Source organism: Crinia signifera, chromosome 1, assembly GCF_055691185.1.
Source record: "Crinia signifera chromosome 1, ASM5569118v1, whole genome shotgun sequence".
NCBI lineage: Eukaryota > Metazoa > Chordata > Amphibia > Anura > Myobatrachidae > Crinia > Crinia signifera.
This window is the reverse complement of record NC_139217.1, coordinates 210468040-210484857: the sequence shown is the minus strand read 5'-3', so window position 1 is coordinate 210484857 and position 16818 is coordinate 210468040.

The following is a 16818-nucleotide window of genomic DNA, read 5'->3' as shown; positions in this document are numbered from 1 at the left end:
GAATGGTGTATTGTGAATGACAATTGCATCAACCAATCAGATGGTCTCAATTCTAAACTAATTTGCATAAGGGCATTATTTGCTCTCCATAACTTACTGAGGTCCTTCCTAACCCTAGTTTAATTAAAAACCGATAAACCAGCCACATATAGTTGATAACAAGAGCATTCTTGACCAATTGTCTTGCTGGTTGAAGACTAATGCATGATAGTCCCAGCAAAAGTTGTAAAATAGAGAACTGTTGACTGACAGTACATAAACCAATCAGAATGGCTTATTTTGAATGACAATTGCATCAACCAATCAGATGGTCTCAATTCTAAACTAATTTGCATAAAGGCTTTATTTGTTCTCCTTAACTTACTAAGGTCTTTCCTAACCCTAGTTTAATTGAACGCCTGCAGAACCAGCCACAAATAGTTGATAACAAGAGCATTCTTGACCAATTGTCTTGCTGGTTGAAGACTAATGCATGATAGTCCCAGCAAAAGTTGTAAAATAGAAAACTGTTGACTGACAGTATATAAACCAATCAGAATGGCTTATTTAGAATGACAGTTGCATCAACCAATCAGATGATCTCAATTCTGAACTAATTTGCATAAGGGCTTTATTTGCTCTCCATAACTTACTGAGGTCCTTCCTAACCCTAGTTTAATTGAAAACCTACAAAACCAGCCACAGATAGTTGATAACAAGAGCATTCTTGACCAAATGTCTTGCTGGTTGAAGACTAATGCATGATAGTCCCAGCAAAAGTTGTAAAATAGAGAACTGTTGACTGACAGTACATAAACCAATCAGAATGGCTTATTTTGAATGACAATTGCATCAACCAATCAGATGGTCTTAATTCTAAACTAATTTGCATAAGGGCTTTATTTGCTCTCCATAACTTACTGAGGTCCTTCCTAACCCTAGTTTAATTGAAAACCTACAAAACCAGCCACAGATAGTTGATAACAAGAGCATTCTTGACCAATTGTCTTGCTGGTTGAAGACTAATGCATGATAGTCCCAGCAAAAGTTGTAAAATAGAGAACTGTTGACTGACAGTACATAAACCAATCAGAATGGTGTATTTTGAATGACAATTGCATCAACCAATCAGATGGTCTCAATTCTAAACTAATTTGCATAGGGGCTTTATTTGCTCTCCATAACTTACTGAAGTCCTTCCTAACCCTAGTTTAATTGAAAACCTATAAAACCAGCCACAGATAGTTGATAACAAGAGTATTCTTGACCAATTGTCTTGCTGGTTGAAGGCTATTGCGTGATGGTGCCAGCAAAAGTTGTAAAATAGAAAACTGTTGACTACATTCTTGACCAATTGTCTTGCTGGTTGAAGACTATTGCATGATGGTCCCAGCAAAAGTTATAAAATAGAAAACTGTTGACTGACAGCACATAAACCAATCAGAATGGCTTATTTTGAATGACAATTGCATCAACCAATCAGATGGTCTCAATTCTAAACTAATTTGCATAAGGGCTTTATTTGCTCTCCATAACTTACTGAGGTCTTTCCTAACCCTAGTTTAAATGAAAACCTACCAAACCAGCCACAGATAGTTGATAACAAGAGCATTTTTGACCAATTGTCTTGCTGGTTGAAGACTAATGCATGATAGTCCCAGCAAAAGTTGTAAAATAGAAAACTGTTGACTGACAGTACATAAACCAATCAGAATGGCTTATTTTGAATGACAGTTGCATCAACCAATCATATGATCTCAATTCTGAACCAATTTGCATAAGGGCTTTATTTGCTCTCCATAACTTACTGAGGTCTTTCCTAACCCTAGTTTAATTGAAAACCTACAAAACCAGCCACAGATAGTTGATAACAAAAACATTCTTGACCAATTGTCTTGCTGGTTGAAGGCTATTGCATGATGGTCCCAGCAAAAGTTATAAAATAGAAAACTGTTGACTGACAGCACATAAACCAATCAGAATGGCTTATTTTGAATGACAATTGCATCAACCAATCAGATGGTCTCAATTCTAAACTAATTTGCATAAGGGCTTTATTTGCTCTCCATAACTTACTGAGGTCTTTCCTAACCCTAGTTTAATTGAAAACCTATAAAACCAGCCACAGATAGTTGATAACAAGAGCATTCTTGACCAATTGTCTTGCTGGTTGAAGACTAATGCATGATAGTCCCAGCAAAAGTTGTAAACTAGAGAACTGTTGACTGACAGTACATAAACCAATCAGAATGGTGTATTTTGAATGACAATTGCATCAACCAATCAGATGGTCTCAATTCTAAACTAATTTGCATAGGGGCTTTATTTGCTCTCCATAACTTACTGAGGTCCTTCCTAACCCTAGTTTAATTGAAAACCTATAAAACCAGCCACAGATAGTTGATAACAAGAGTACTCTTGACCAATTGTCTTGCTGGTTGAAGGCTATTGCGTGATGGTGCCAGCAAAAGTTGTAAAATAGAAAACTGTTGACTACATTCTTGACCAATTGTCTTGCTGGTTGAAGACTATTGCATGATGGTCCCAGCAAAAGTTATAAAATAGAAAACTGTTGACTGACAGCACATAAACCAATCAGAATGGCTTATTTTGAATGACAATTGCATCAACCAATCAGATGGTCTCAATTCTAAACTAATTTGCATAAGGGCTTTATTTGCTCTCCATAACTTACTGAGGTCTTTCCTAACCCTAGTTTAAATGAAAACCTACCAAACCAGCCACAGATAGTTGATAACAAGAGCATTTTTGACCAATTGTCTTGCTGGTTGAAGACTAATGCATGATAGTCCCAGCAAAAGTTGTAAAATAGAAAACTGTTGACTGACAGTACATAAACCAATCAGAATGGCTTATTTTGAATGACAGTTGCATCAACCAATCATATGATCTCAATTCTGAACCAATTTGCATAAGGGCTTTATTTGCTCTCCATAACTTACTGAGGTCTTTCCTAACCCTAGTTTAATTGAAAACCTACAAAACCAGCCACAGATAGTTGATAACAAAAACATTCTTGACCAATTGTCTTGCTGGTTGAAGGCTATTGCATGATGGTCCCAGCAAAAGTTATAAAATAGAAAACTGTTGACTGACAGCACATAAACCAATCAGAATGGCTTATTTGGTACTTGTTTCCTAGAACGGCCACAATCGTGAGTGATCGTGGCTCTTAATTAAGGGACACGATCCTCACGATGTGGCCGATTTTTTAAATTTTTTTCCATTTGATTGACAGAAATCGGGTCAATCGGTCGGTCGCGACCAATTAAAATCGGCCGCGATGCGACCGACCGATTGACCCGATTTTTCCATAGACTTCAATGTTAAAAAATCTTTTAACATTGAAATCGGTCGGTCTTGTGCCATTATAATGGCACAAGATGAGATGGACTTGATAAAGTCCATCTCACATAGGGAAAAATGATAAAAAAGGTGAAATGGGCCAATATGACCCATTTCACATTTTTTATGTGCCCGCCATGACCCCACGATAGACGTGAACCCGAAGCGTGGCGAGCGCAGCGAGCCCGCGAGGGGCAGCGGTGCGCGTCCTCCGACCTTTTCATTCCCCTACTATCCACTAGGGCGTGGAGTGAGAATATAATAGTGTGGCGAGCGCAGCGAGCCACCGAGCCCGAAGCGTGGCGAGCGCAGCGAGCCCCGCGAGGGGACGCGTATACCTGTGAAGTTAGACGCGTCCCCTCGCGGGGCTCGCTGCGCTCGCCACGCTTCGGGCTCGGTGGCTCGCTGCGCTCGCCACACTATTATATTCTCACTCCACGCCCTAGTGGATAGTAGGGGAATGAAAAGGTCGGAGGACGCGCACCGCCGCCCCTCGCGGGCTCGCTGCGCTCGCCACGCTTCGGGTTCACGTCTATCGTGGGGTCTAGCACACTTATTAACATTTGGGGGGGCAATTTAAACAAATCTGGTGTAAAAAAAAAAAAAATCGGGTGAAAAATCGGCAGATCGGATCGGTCGCATCGTATGCGACCAAATCGCATGCGATGCGATCGATCCGATTTTTTATCTTACGACCACAACGATCTAAATCGTTGTGGCCGTTCTAGGAAACAAGTACCGCTTATTTTGAATGACAATTGCATCAACCAATCAGATGGTCTCAATTCTAAACTAATTTGCATAAGGGCTTTATTTGCTCTCCATAACTTACTGAGGTCTTTCCTAACCCTAGTTTAATTGAAAACCTATAAAACCAGCCACAGATAGTTAATAACAAGAGCATTCTTGACCAATTGTCTTGCTGGTTGAAGACTAATGCATGATAGTCCCAGCAAAAGTTGTAAATAGAAAACTATTGACTGACAGTACATAAACCAATCAGAATGGCTTATTTTGAATGACAGTTGCATCAACCAATCATATGATCTCAATTCTGAACCAATTTGCATAAGGGCTTTATTTGCTCTTCATAACTTAATGAGGTCCTTCCTCACCCTAGTCTAATTGAACACCTGCAGAACCAGCCACAGATAGTTGATAACAAGAGCATTCTTGACCAATTGTCTTGCTGGTTGAAGACTAATGCATGATAGTCCCAGCAAAAGTTGTAAAATAGAAAACTGTTGACTGACAGTATATAAACCAATCAGAATGGCTTATTTTGAATGACAGTTGCATCAACCAATCAGATGATCTCAATTCTGAACTAATTTGCATAAGGGCTTTATTTGCTCTCCATAACTTACTGAGGTCCTTCCTAACCCTAGTTTAATTGAAAACCTACAAAACCAGCCACAGATAGTTGATAACAAGAGCATTCTTGACCAATTGTCTTGCTGGTTGAAGACTAATGCATGATAGTCCCAGCAAAAGTTGTAAAATAGAGAACTGTTGACTGACAGTACATAAACCAATCAGAATGGTGTATTTTGAATGACAATTGCATCAACCAATCAGATGGTCTCAATTCTAAACTAATTTGCATAAGGGCTTTATTTGCTCTCCATAACTTACTGAGGTCTTTCCTAACCCTAGTTTAATTGAAAACCTATAAAACCAGCCACAGATAGTTAATAACAAGAGCATTCTTGACCAATTGTCTTGCTGGTTGAAGACTAATGCATGATAGTCCCAGCAAAAGTTGTAAATAGAAAACTATTGACTGACAGTACATAAACCAATCAGAATGGCTTATTTTGAATGACAGTTGCATCAACCAATCATATGATCTCAATTCTGAACCAATTTGCATAAGGGCTTTATTTGCTCTTCATAACTTACTGAGGTCCTTCCTCACCCTAGTCTAATTGAACACCTGCAGAACCAGCCACAGATAGTTGATAACAAGAGCATTCTTGACCAATTGTCTTGCTGGTTGAAGACTAATGCATGATAGTCCCAGCAAAAGTTGTAAAATAGAAAACTGTTGACTGACAGTATATAAACCAATCAGAATGGCTTATTTTGAATGACAGTTGCATCAACCAATCAGATGATCTCAATTCTGAACTAATTTGCATAAGGGCTTTATTTGCTCTCCATAACTTACTGAGGTCCTTCCTAACCCTAGTTTAATTGAAAACCTACAAAACCAGCCACAGATAGTTGATAACAAGAGCATTCTTGACCAAATGTCTTGCTGGTTGAAGACTAATGCATGATAGTCCCAGCAAAAGTTGTAAAATAGAGAACTGTTGACTGATAGTACATAAACCAATCAGAATGGTGTATTTTGAATGACAATTGCATCAACCAATCAGATGGTCTCAATTCTAAACTAATTTGCATAGGGGCTTTATTTGCTCTCCATAACTTACTGAGGTCCTTCCTAACCCTAGTTTAATTGAAAACCTATAAAACCAGCCACAGATATTTGATAACAAGAGCATTCTTGACCAATTGTCTTGCTGGTTGAAGGCTATTGCGTGATGGTGCCAGCAAAAGTTGTAAAATAGAAAACTGTTGACTACATTCTTGACCAATTGTCTTGCTGGTTGAAGACTATTGCATGATGGTCCCAGCAAAAGTTATAAAATAGAAAACTGTTGACTGACAGCACATAAACCAATCAGAATGGCTTATTTTGAATGACAATTGCATCAACCAATCAGATGGTCTCAATTCTAAACTAATTTGCATAAGGGCTTTATTTGCTCTCCATAACTTACTGAGGTCTTTTCTAACCCTAGTTTAAATGAAAACCTACCAAACCAGCCACAGATAGTTGATAACAAGAGCATTTTTGACCAATTGTCTTGCTGGTTGAAGACTAATGCATGATAGTCCCAGCAAAAGTTGTAAAATAGAAAACTGTTGACTGACAGTACATAAACCAATCAGAATGGCTTATTTTGAATGACAGTTGCATCAACCAATCATATGATCTCAATTCTGAACCAATTTGCATAAGGGCTTTATTTGCTCTCCATAACTTACTGAGGTCTTTCCTAACCCTAGTTTAATTGAAAACCTACAAAACCAGCCACAGATAGTTGATAACAAAAACATTCTTGACCAATTGTCTTGCTGGTTGAAGGCTATTGCATGATGGTCCCAGCAAAAGTTATAAAATAGAAAACTGTTGACTGACAGCACATAAACTAATCAGAATGGCTTATTTTGAAAGACAATTGCATCAACCAATCAGATGGTCTCAATTCTAAACTAATTTGCATAAGGGCTTTATTTGCTCTCCATAACTTACTGAGGTCTTTCCTAACCCTAGTTTAATTGAAAACCTATAAAACCAGCCACAGATAGTTGATAACAAGAGCATTCTTGACCAATTGTCTTGCTGGTTGAAGACTAATGCATGATAGTCCCAGCAAAAGTTGTAAATAGAAAACTATTGACTGACAGTACATAAACCAATCAGAATGGCATATTTTCAATGACAGTTGCATCAACCAATCATATGATCTCAATTCTGAACCAATTTGCATAAGGGCTTTATTTGCTCTTCATAACTTACTGAGGTCCTTCCTCACCCTAGTCTAATTGAACACCTGCAGAACCAGCCACAGATAGTTGATAACAAGAGCATTCTTGACCAATTGTCTTGCTGGTTGAAGACTAATGCATGATAGTCCCAGCAAACGTTGTAAAATAGAAAACTGTTGACTGACAGTATATAAACCAATCAGAATGGCTTATTTTGAATGACAGTTGCATCAACCAATCAGATGATCTCAATTCTGAACTAATTTGCATAAGGGCTTTATTTGCTCTCCATAACTTACTGAGGTCCTTCCTAACCCTAGTTTAATTGAAAACCTACAAAACCAGCCACAGATAGTTGATAACAAGAGCATTCTTGACCAAATGTCTTGCTGGTTGAAGACTAATGCATGATAGTCCCAGCAAAAGTTGTAAAATAGAGAACTGTTGACTGACAGTACATAAACCAATCAGAATGGCTTATTTTGAATGACAATTGCATCAACCAATCAGATGGTCTTAATTCTAAACTAATTTGCATAAGGGCTTTATTTGCTCTCCATAACTTACTGAGGTCCTTCCTAACCCTAGTTTAATTGAAAACCTATAAAACCAGCCACATATAGTTGATAACAAGAGCATTCTTGACCAATTGTCTTGCTGGTTGAGGACTAATGCATGATAGTCCCAGCAAAAGTTGTAAAATAGAGAACTGTTGACTGACAGTACATAAACCAATCAGAATGGCTTATTTTGAATGACAATTGCATCAACCAATCAGATGGTCTCAATTCTAAACTAATTTGCATAAGGGCTTTATTTGTTCTCCATAACTTACTGAGGTCTTTCCTAACCCTAGTTTAATTGAACGCCTGCAGTACCAGCCACAAATAGTTGATAACAAGAGCATTCTTGACCAATTGTCTTGCTGGTTGAAGACTAATGCATGATAGTCCCAGCAAAAGTTGTAAATAGAAAACTATTGACTGACAGTACATAAACCAATCAGAATGGCATATTTTGAATGACAGTTGCATCAACCAATCATATGATCTCAATTCTGAACCAATTTGCATAAGGGCTTTATTTGCTCTTCATAACTTACTGAGGTCCTTCCTCACCCTAGTCTAATTGAACACCTGCAGAACCAGCCACAGATAGTTGATAACAAGAGCATTCTTGACCAATTGTCTTGCTGGTTGAAGACTAATGCATGATAGTCCCAGCAAACGTTGTAAAATAGAAAACTGTTGACTGACAGTACATAAACCAATCAGAATGGCTTATTTTGAATGACAGTTGCATCAACCAATCATATGATCTCAATTCTGAACCAATTTGCATAAGGGCTTTATTTGCTCTCCATAACTTACTGAGGTCTTTCCTAACCCTAGTTTAATTGAAAACCTACAAAACCAGCCACAGATAGTTGATAACAAAAACATTCTTGACCAATTGTCTTGCTGGTTGAAGGCTATTGCATGATGGTCCCAGCAAAAGTTATAAAATAGAAAACTGTTGACTGACAGCACATAAACCAATCAGAATGGCTTATTTTGAATGACAATTGCATCAACCAATCAGATGGTCTCAATTCTAAACTAATTTGCATAAGGGCTTTATTTGCTCTCCATAACTTACTGAGGTCTTTCCTAACCCTAGTTTAATTGAAAACCTATAAAACCAGCCACAGATAGTTGATAACAAGAGCATTCTTGACCAATTGTCTTGCTGGTTGAAGACTAATGCATGATAGTCCCAGCAAAAGTTGTAAACTAGAGAACTGTTGACTGACAGTACATAAACCAATCAGAATGGTGTATTTTGAATGACAATTGCATCAACCAATCAGATGGTCTCAATTCTAAACTAATTTGCATAGGGGCTTTATTTGCTCTCCATAACTTACTGAGGTCCTTCCTAACCCTAGTTTAATTGAAAACCTATAAAACCAGCCACAGATAGTTGATAACAAGAGTATTCTTGACCAATTGTCTTGCTGGTTGAAGGCTATTGCGTGATGGTGCCAGCAAAAGTTGTAAAATAGAAAACTGTTGACTACATTCTTGACCAATTGTCTTGCTGGTTGAAGACTATTGCATGATGGTCCCAGCAAAAGTTATAAAATAGAAAACTGTTGACTGACAGCACATAAACCAATCAGAATGGCTTATTTTGAATGACAATTGCATCAACCAATCAGATGGTCTCAATTCTAAACTAATTTGCATAAGGGCTTTATTTGCTCTCCATAACTTACTGAGGTCTTTCCTAACCCTAGTTTAAATGAAAACCTACCAAACCAGCCACAGATAGTTGATAACAAGAGCATTTTTGACCAATTGTCTTGCTGGTTGAAGACTAATGCATGATAGTCCCAGCAAAAGTTGTAAAATAGAAAACTGTTGACTGACAGTACATAAACCAATCAGAATGGCTTATTTTGAATGACAGTTGCATCAACCAATCATATGATCTCAATTCTGAACTAATTTGCATAAGGGCTTTATTTGCTCTCCATAACTTACTGAGGTCTTTCCTAACCCTAGTTTAATTGAAAACCTACAAAACCAGCCACAGATAGTTGATAACAAAAACATTCTTGACCAATTGTCTTGCTGGTTGAAGGCTATTGCATGATGGTCCCAGCAAAAGTTATAAAATAGAAAACTGTTGACTGACAGCACATAAACCAATCAGAATGGCTTATTTTGAATGACAATTGCATCAACCAATCAGATGGTCTCAATTCTAAACTAATTTGCATAAGGGCTTTATTTGCTCTCCATAACTTACTGAGGTCTTTCCTAACCCTAGTTTAATTGAAAACCTATAAAACCAGCCACAGATAGTTAATAACAAGAGCATTCTTGACCAATTGTCTTGCTGGTTGAAGACTAATGCATGATAGTCCCAGCAAAAGTTGTAAATAGAAAACTATTGACTGACAGTACATAAACCAATCAGAATGGCTTATTTTGAATGACAGTTGCATCAACCAATCATATGATCTCAATTCTGAACCAATTTGCATAAGGGCTTTATTTGCTCTTCATAACTTAATGAGGTCCTTCCTCACCCTAGTCTAATTGAACACCTGCAGAACCAGCCACAGATAGTTGATAACAAGAGCATTCTTGACCAATTGTCTTGCTGGTTGAAGACTAATGCATGATAGTCCCAGCAAAAGTTGTAAAATAGAAAACTGTTGACTGACAGTATATAAACCAATCAGAATGGCTTATTTTGAATGACAGTTGCATCAACCAATCAGATGATCTCAATTCTGAACTAATTTGCATAAGGGCTTTATTTGCTCTCCATAACTTACTGAGGTCCTTCCTAACCCTAGTTTAATTGAAAACCTACAAAACCAGCCACAGATAGTTGATAACAAGAGCATTCTTGACCAATTGTCTTGCTGGTTGAAGACTAATGCATGATAGTCCCAGCAAAAGTTGTAAAATAGAGAACTGTTGACTGACAGTACATAAACCAATCAGAATGGTGTATTTTGAATGACAATTGCATCAACCAATCAGATGGTCTCAATTCTAAACTAATTTGCATAAGGGCTTTATTTGCTCTCCATAACTTACTGAGGTCTTTCCTAACCCTAGTTTAATTGAAAACCTATAAAACCAGCCACAGATAGTTAATAACAAGAGCATTCTTGACCAATTGTCTTGCTGGTTGAAGACTAATGCATGATAGTCCCAGCAAAAGTTGTAAATAGAAAACTATTGACTGACAGTACATAAACCAATCAGAATGGCTTATTTTGAATGACAGTTGCATCAACCAATCATATGATCTCAATTCTGAACCAATTTGCATAAGGGCTTTATTTGCTCTTCATAACTTACTGAGGTCCTTCCTCACCCTAGTCTAATTGAACACCTGCAGAACCAGCCACAGATAGTTGATAACAAGAGCATTCTTGACCAATTGTCTTGCTGGTTGAAGACTAATGCATGATAGTCCCAGCAAAAGTTGTAAAATAGAAAACTGTTGACTGACAGTATATAAACCAATCAGAATGGCTTATTTTGAATGACAGTTGCATCAACCAATCAGATGATCTCAATTCTGAACTAATTTGCATAAGGGCTTTATTTGCTCTCCATAACTTACTGAGGTCCTTCCTAACCCTAGTTTAATTGAAAACCTACAAAACCAGCCACAGATAGTTGATAACAAGAGCATTCTTGACCAATTGTCTTGCTGGTTGAAGACTAATGCATGATAGTCCCAGCAAAAGTTGTAAACTAGAGAACTGTTGACTGACAGTACATAAACCAATCAGAATGGTGTATTTTGAATGACAATTGCATCAACCAATCAGATGGTCTCAATTCTAAACTAATTTGCATAGGGGCTTTATTTGCTCTCCATAACTTACTGAGGTCCTTCCTAACCCTAGTTTAATTGAAAACCTATAAAACCAGCCACAGATAGTTGATAACAAGAGTATTCTTGACCAATTGTCTTGCTGGTTGAAGGCTATTGCGTGATGGTGCCAGCAAAAGTTGTAAAATAGAAAACTGTTGACTACATTCTTGACCAATTGTCTTGCTGGTTGAAGACTATTGCATGATGGTCCCAGCAAAAGTTATAAAATAGAAAACTGTTGACTGACAGCACATAAACCAATCAGAATGGCTTATTTTGAATGACAATTGCATCAACCAATCAGATGGTCTCAATTCTAAACTAATTTGCATAAGGGCTTTATTTGCTCTCCATAACTTACTGAGGTCTTTCCTAACCCTAGTTTAAATGAAAACCTACCAAACCAGCCACAGATAGTTGATAACAAGAGCATTTTTGACCAATTGTCTTGCTGGTTGAAGACTAATGCATGATAGTCCCAGCAAAAGTTGTAAAATAGAAAACTGTTGACTGACAGTACATAAACCAATCAGAATGGCTTATTTTGAATGACAGTTGCATCAACCAATCATATGATCTCAATTCTGAACTAATTTGCATAAGGGCTTTATTTGCTCTCCATAACTTACTGAGGTCTTTCCTAACCCTAGTTTAATTGAAAACCTACAAAACCAGCCACAGATAGTTGATAACAAAAACATTCTTGACCAATTGTCTTGCTGGTTGAAGGCTATTGCATGATGGTCCCAGCAAAAGTTATAAAATAGAAAACTGTTGACTGACAGCACATAAACCAATCAGAATGGCTTATTTTGAATGACAATTGCATCAACCAATCAGATGGTCTCAATTCTAAACTAATTTGCATAAGGGCTTTATTTGCTCTCCATAACTTACTGAGGTCTTTCCTAACCCTAGTTTAATTGAAAACCTATAAAACCAGCCACAGATAGTTAATAACAAGAGCATTCTTGACCAATTGTCTTGCTGGTTGAAGACTAATGCATGATAGTCCCAGCAAAAGTTGTAAATAGAAAACTATTGACTGACAGTACATAAACCAATCAGAATGGCTTATTTTGAATGACAGTTGCATCAACCAATCATATGATCTCAATTCTGAACCAATTTGCATAAGGGCTTTATTTGCTCTTCATAACTTAATGAGGTCCTTCCTCACCCTAGTCTAATTGAACACCTGCAGAACCAGCCACAGATAGTTGATAACAAGAGCATTCTTGACCAATTGTCTTGCTGGTTGAAGACTAATGCATGATAGTCCCAGCAAAAGTTGTAAAATAGAAAACTGTTGACTGACAGTATATAAACCAATCAGAATGGCTTATTTTGAATGACAGTTGCATCAACCAATCAGATGATCTCAATTCTGAACTAATTTGCATAAGGGCTTTATTTGCTCTCCATAACTTACTGAGGTCCTTCCTAACCCTAGTTTAATTGAAAACCTACAAAACCAGCCACAGATAGTTGATAACAAGAGCATTCTTGACCAATTGTCTTGCTGGTTGAAGACTAATGCATGATAGTCCCAGCAAAAGTTGTAAAATAGAGAACTGTTGACTGACAGTACATAAACCAATCAGAATGGTGTATTTTGAATGACAATTGCATCAACCAATCAGATGGTCTCAATTCTAAACTAATTTGCATAAGGGCTTTATTTGCTCTCCATAACTTACTGAGGTCTTTCCTAACCCTAGTTTAATTGAAAACCTATAAAACCAGCCACAGATAGTTAATAACAAGAGCATTCTTGACCAATTGTCTTGCTGGTTGAAGACTAATGCATGATAGTCCCAGCAAAAGTTGTAAATAGAAAACTATTGACTGACAGTACATAAACCAATCAGAATGGCTTATTTTGAATGACAGTTGCATCAACCAATCATATGATCTCAATTCTGAACCAATTTGCATAAGGGCTTTATTTGCTCTTCATAACTTACTGAGGTCCTTCCTCACCCTAGTCTAATTGAACACCTGCAGAACCAGCCACAGATAGTTGATAACAAGAGCATTCTTGACCAATTGTCTTGCTGGTTGAAGACTAATGCATGATAGTCCCAGCAAAAGTTGTAAAATAGAAAACTGTTGACTGACAGTATATAAACCAATCAGAATGGCTTATTTTGAATGACAGTTGCATCAACCAATCAGATGATCTCAATTCTGAACTAATTTGCATAAGGGCTTTATTTGCTCTCCATAACTTACTGAGGTCCTTCCTAACCCTAGTTTAATTGAAAACCTACAAAACCAGCCACAGATAGTTGATAACAAGAGCATTCTTGACCAAATGTCTTGCTGGTTGAAGACTAATGCATGATAGTCCCAGCAAAAGTTGTAAAATAGAGAACTGTTGACTGATAGTACATAAACCAATCAGAATGGTGTATTTTGAATGACAATTGCATCAACCAATCAGATGGTCTCAATTCTAAACTAATTTGCATAGGGGCTTTATTTGCTCTCCATAACTTACTGAGGTCCTTCCTAACCCTAGTTTAATTGAAAACCTATAAAACCAGCCACAGATATTTGATAACAAGAGCATTCTTGACCAATTGTCTTGCTGGTTGAAGGCTATTGCGTGATGGTGCCAGCAAAAGTTGTAAAATAGAAAACTGTTGACTACATTCTTGACCAATTGTCTTGCTGGTTGAAGACTATTGCATGATGGTCCCAGCAAAAGTTATAAAATAGAAAACTGTTGACTGACAGCACATAAACCAATCAGAATGGCTTATTTTGAATGACAATTGCATCAACCAATCAGATGGTCTCAATTCTAAACTAATTTGCATAAGGGCTTTATTTGCTCTCCATAACTTACTGAGGTCTTTTCTAACCCTAGTTTAAATGAAAACCTACCAAACCAGCCACAGATAGTTGATAACAAGAGCATTTTTGACCAATTGTCTTGCTGGTTGAAGACTAATGCATGATAGTCCCAGCAAAAGTTGTAAAATAGAAAACTGTTGACTGACAGTACATAAACCAATCAGAATGGCTTATTTTGAATGACAGTTGCATCAACCAATCATATGATCTCAATTCTGAACCAATTTGCATAAGGGCTTTATTTGCTCTCCATAACTTACTGAGGTCTTTCCTAACCCTAGTTTAATTGAAAACCTACAAAACCAGCCACAGATAGTTGATAACAAAAACATTCTTGACCAATTGTCTTGCTGGTTGAAGGCTATTGCATGATGGTCCCAGCAAAAGTTATAAAATAGAAAACTGTTGACTGACAGCACATAAACTAATCAGAATGGCTTATTTTGAAAGACAATTGCATCAACCAATCAGATGGTCTCAATTCTAAACTAATTTGCATAAGGGCTTTATTTGCTCTCCATAACTTACTGAGGTCTTTCCTAACCCTAGTTTAATTGAAAACCTATAAAACCAGCCACAGATAGTTGATAACAAGAGCATTCTTGACCAATTGTCTTGCTGGTTGAAGACTAATGCATGATAGTCCCAGCAAAAGTTGTAAATAGAAAACTATTGACTGACAGTACATAAACCAATCAGAATGGCATATTTTGAATGACAGTTGCATCAACCAATCATATGATCTCAATTCTGAACCAATTTGCATAAGGGCTTTATTTGCTCTTCATAACTTACTGAGGTCCTTCCTCACCCTAGTCTAATTGAACACCTGCAGAACCAGCCACAGATAGTTGATAACAAGAGCATTCTTGACCAATTGTCTTGCTGGTTGAAGACTAATGCATGATAGTCCCAGCAAACGTTGTAAAATAGAAAACTGTTGACTGACAGTATATAAACCAATCAGAATGGCTTATTTTGAATGACAGTTGCATCAACCAATCAGATGATCTCAATTCTGAACTAATTTGCATAAGGGCTTTATTTGCTCTCCATAACTTACTGAGGTCCTTCCTAACCCTAGTTTAATTGAAAACCTACAAAACCAGCCACAGATAGTTGATAACAAGAGCATTCTTGACCAAATGTCTTGCTGGTTGAAGACTAATGCATGATAGTCCCAGCAAAAGTTGTAAAATAGAGAACTGTTGACTGACAGTACATAAACCAATCAGAATGGCTTATTTTGAATGACAATTGCATCAACCAATCAGATGGTCTTAATTCTAAACTAATTTGCATAAGGGCTTTATTTGCTCTCCATAACTTACTGAGGTCCTTCCTAACCCTAGTTTAATTGAAAACCTATAAAACCAGCCACATATAGTTGATAACAAGAGCATTCTTGACCAATTGTCTTGCTGGTTGAGGACTAATGCATGATAGTCCCAGCAAAAGTTGTAAAATAGAGAACTGTTGACTGACAGTACATAAACCAATCAGAATGGCTTATTTTGAATGACAATTGCATCAACCAATCAGATGGTCTCAATTCTAAACTAATTTGCATAAGGGCTTTATTTGTTCTCCATAACTTACTGAGGTCTTTCCTAACCCTAGTTTAATTGAACGCCTGCAGTACCAGCCACAAATAGTTGATAACAAGAGCATTCTTGACCAATTGTCTTGCTGGTTGAAGACTAATGCATGATAGTCCCAGCAAAAGTTGTAAATAGAAAACTATTGACTGACAGTACATAAACCAATCAGAATGGCATATTTTGAATGACAGTTGCATCAACCAATCATATGATCTCAATTCTGAACCAATTTGCATAAGGGCTTTATTTGCTCTTCATAACTTACTGAGGTCCTTCCTCACCCTAGTCTAATTGAACACCTGCAGAACCAGCCACAGATAGTTGATAACAAGAGCATTCTTGACCAATTGTCTTGCTGGTTGAAGACTAATGCATGATAGTCCCAGCAAACGTTGTAAAATAGAAAACTGTTGACTGACAGTACATAAACCAATCAGAATGGCTTATTTTGAATGACAGTTGCATCAACCAATCATATGATCTCAATTCTGAACCAATTTGCATAAGGGCTTTATTTGCTCTCCATAACTTACTGAGGTCTTTCCTAACCCTAGTTTAATTGAAAACCTACAAAACCAGCCACAGATAGTTGATAACAAAAACATTCTTGACCAATTGTCTTGCTGGTTGAAGGCTATTGCATGATGGTCCCAGCAAAAGTTATAAAATAGAAAACTGTTGACTGACAGCACATAAACCAATCAGAATGGCTTATTTTGAATGACAATTGCATCAACCAATCAGATGGTCTCAATTCTAAACTAATTTGCATAAGGGCTTTATTTGCTCTCCATAACTTACTGAGGTCTTTCCTAACCCTAGTTTAATTGAAAACCTATAAAACCAGCCACAGATAGTTGATAACAAGAGCATTCTTGACCAATTGTCTTGCTGGTTGAAGACTAATGCATGATAGTCCCAGCAAAAGTTGTAAACTAGAGAACTGTTGACTGACAGTACATAAACCAATCAGAATGGTGTATTTTGAATGACAATTGCATCAACCAATCAGATGGTCTCAATTCTAAACTAATTTGCATAGGGGCTTTATTTGCTCTCC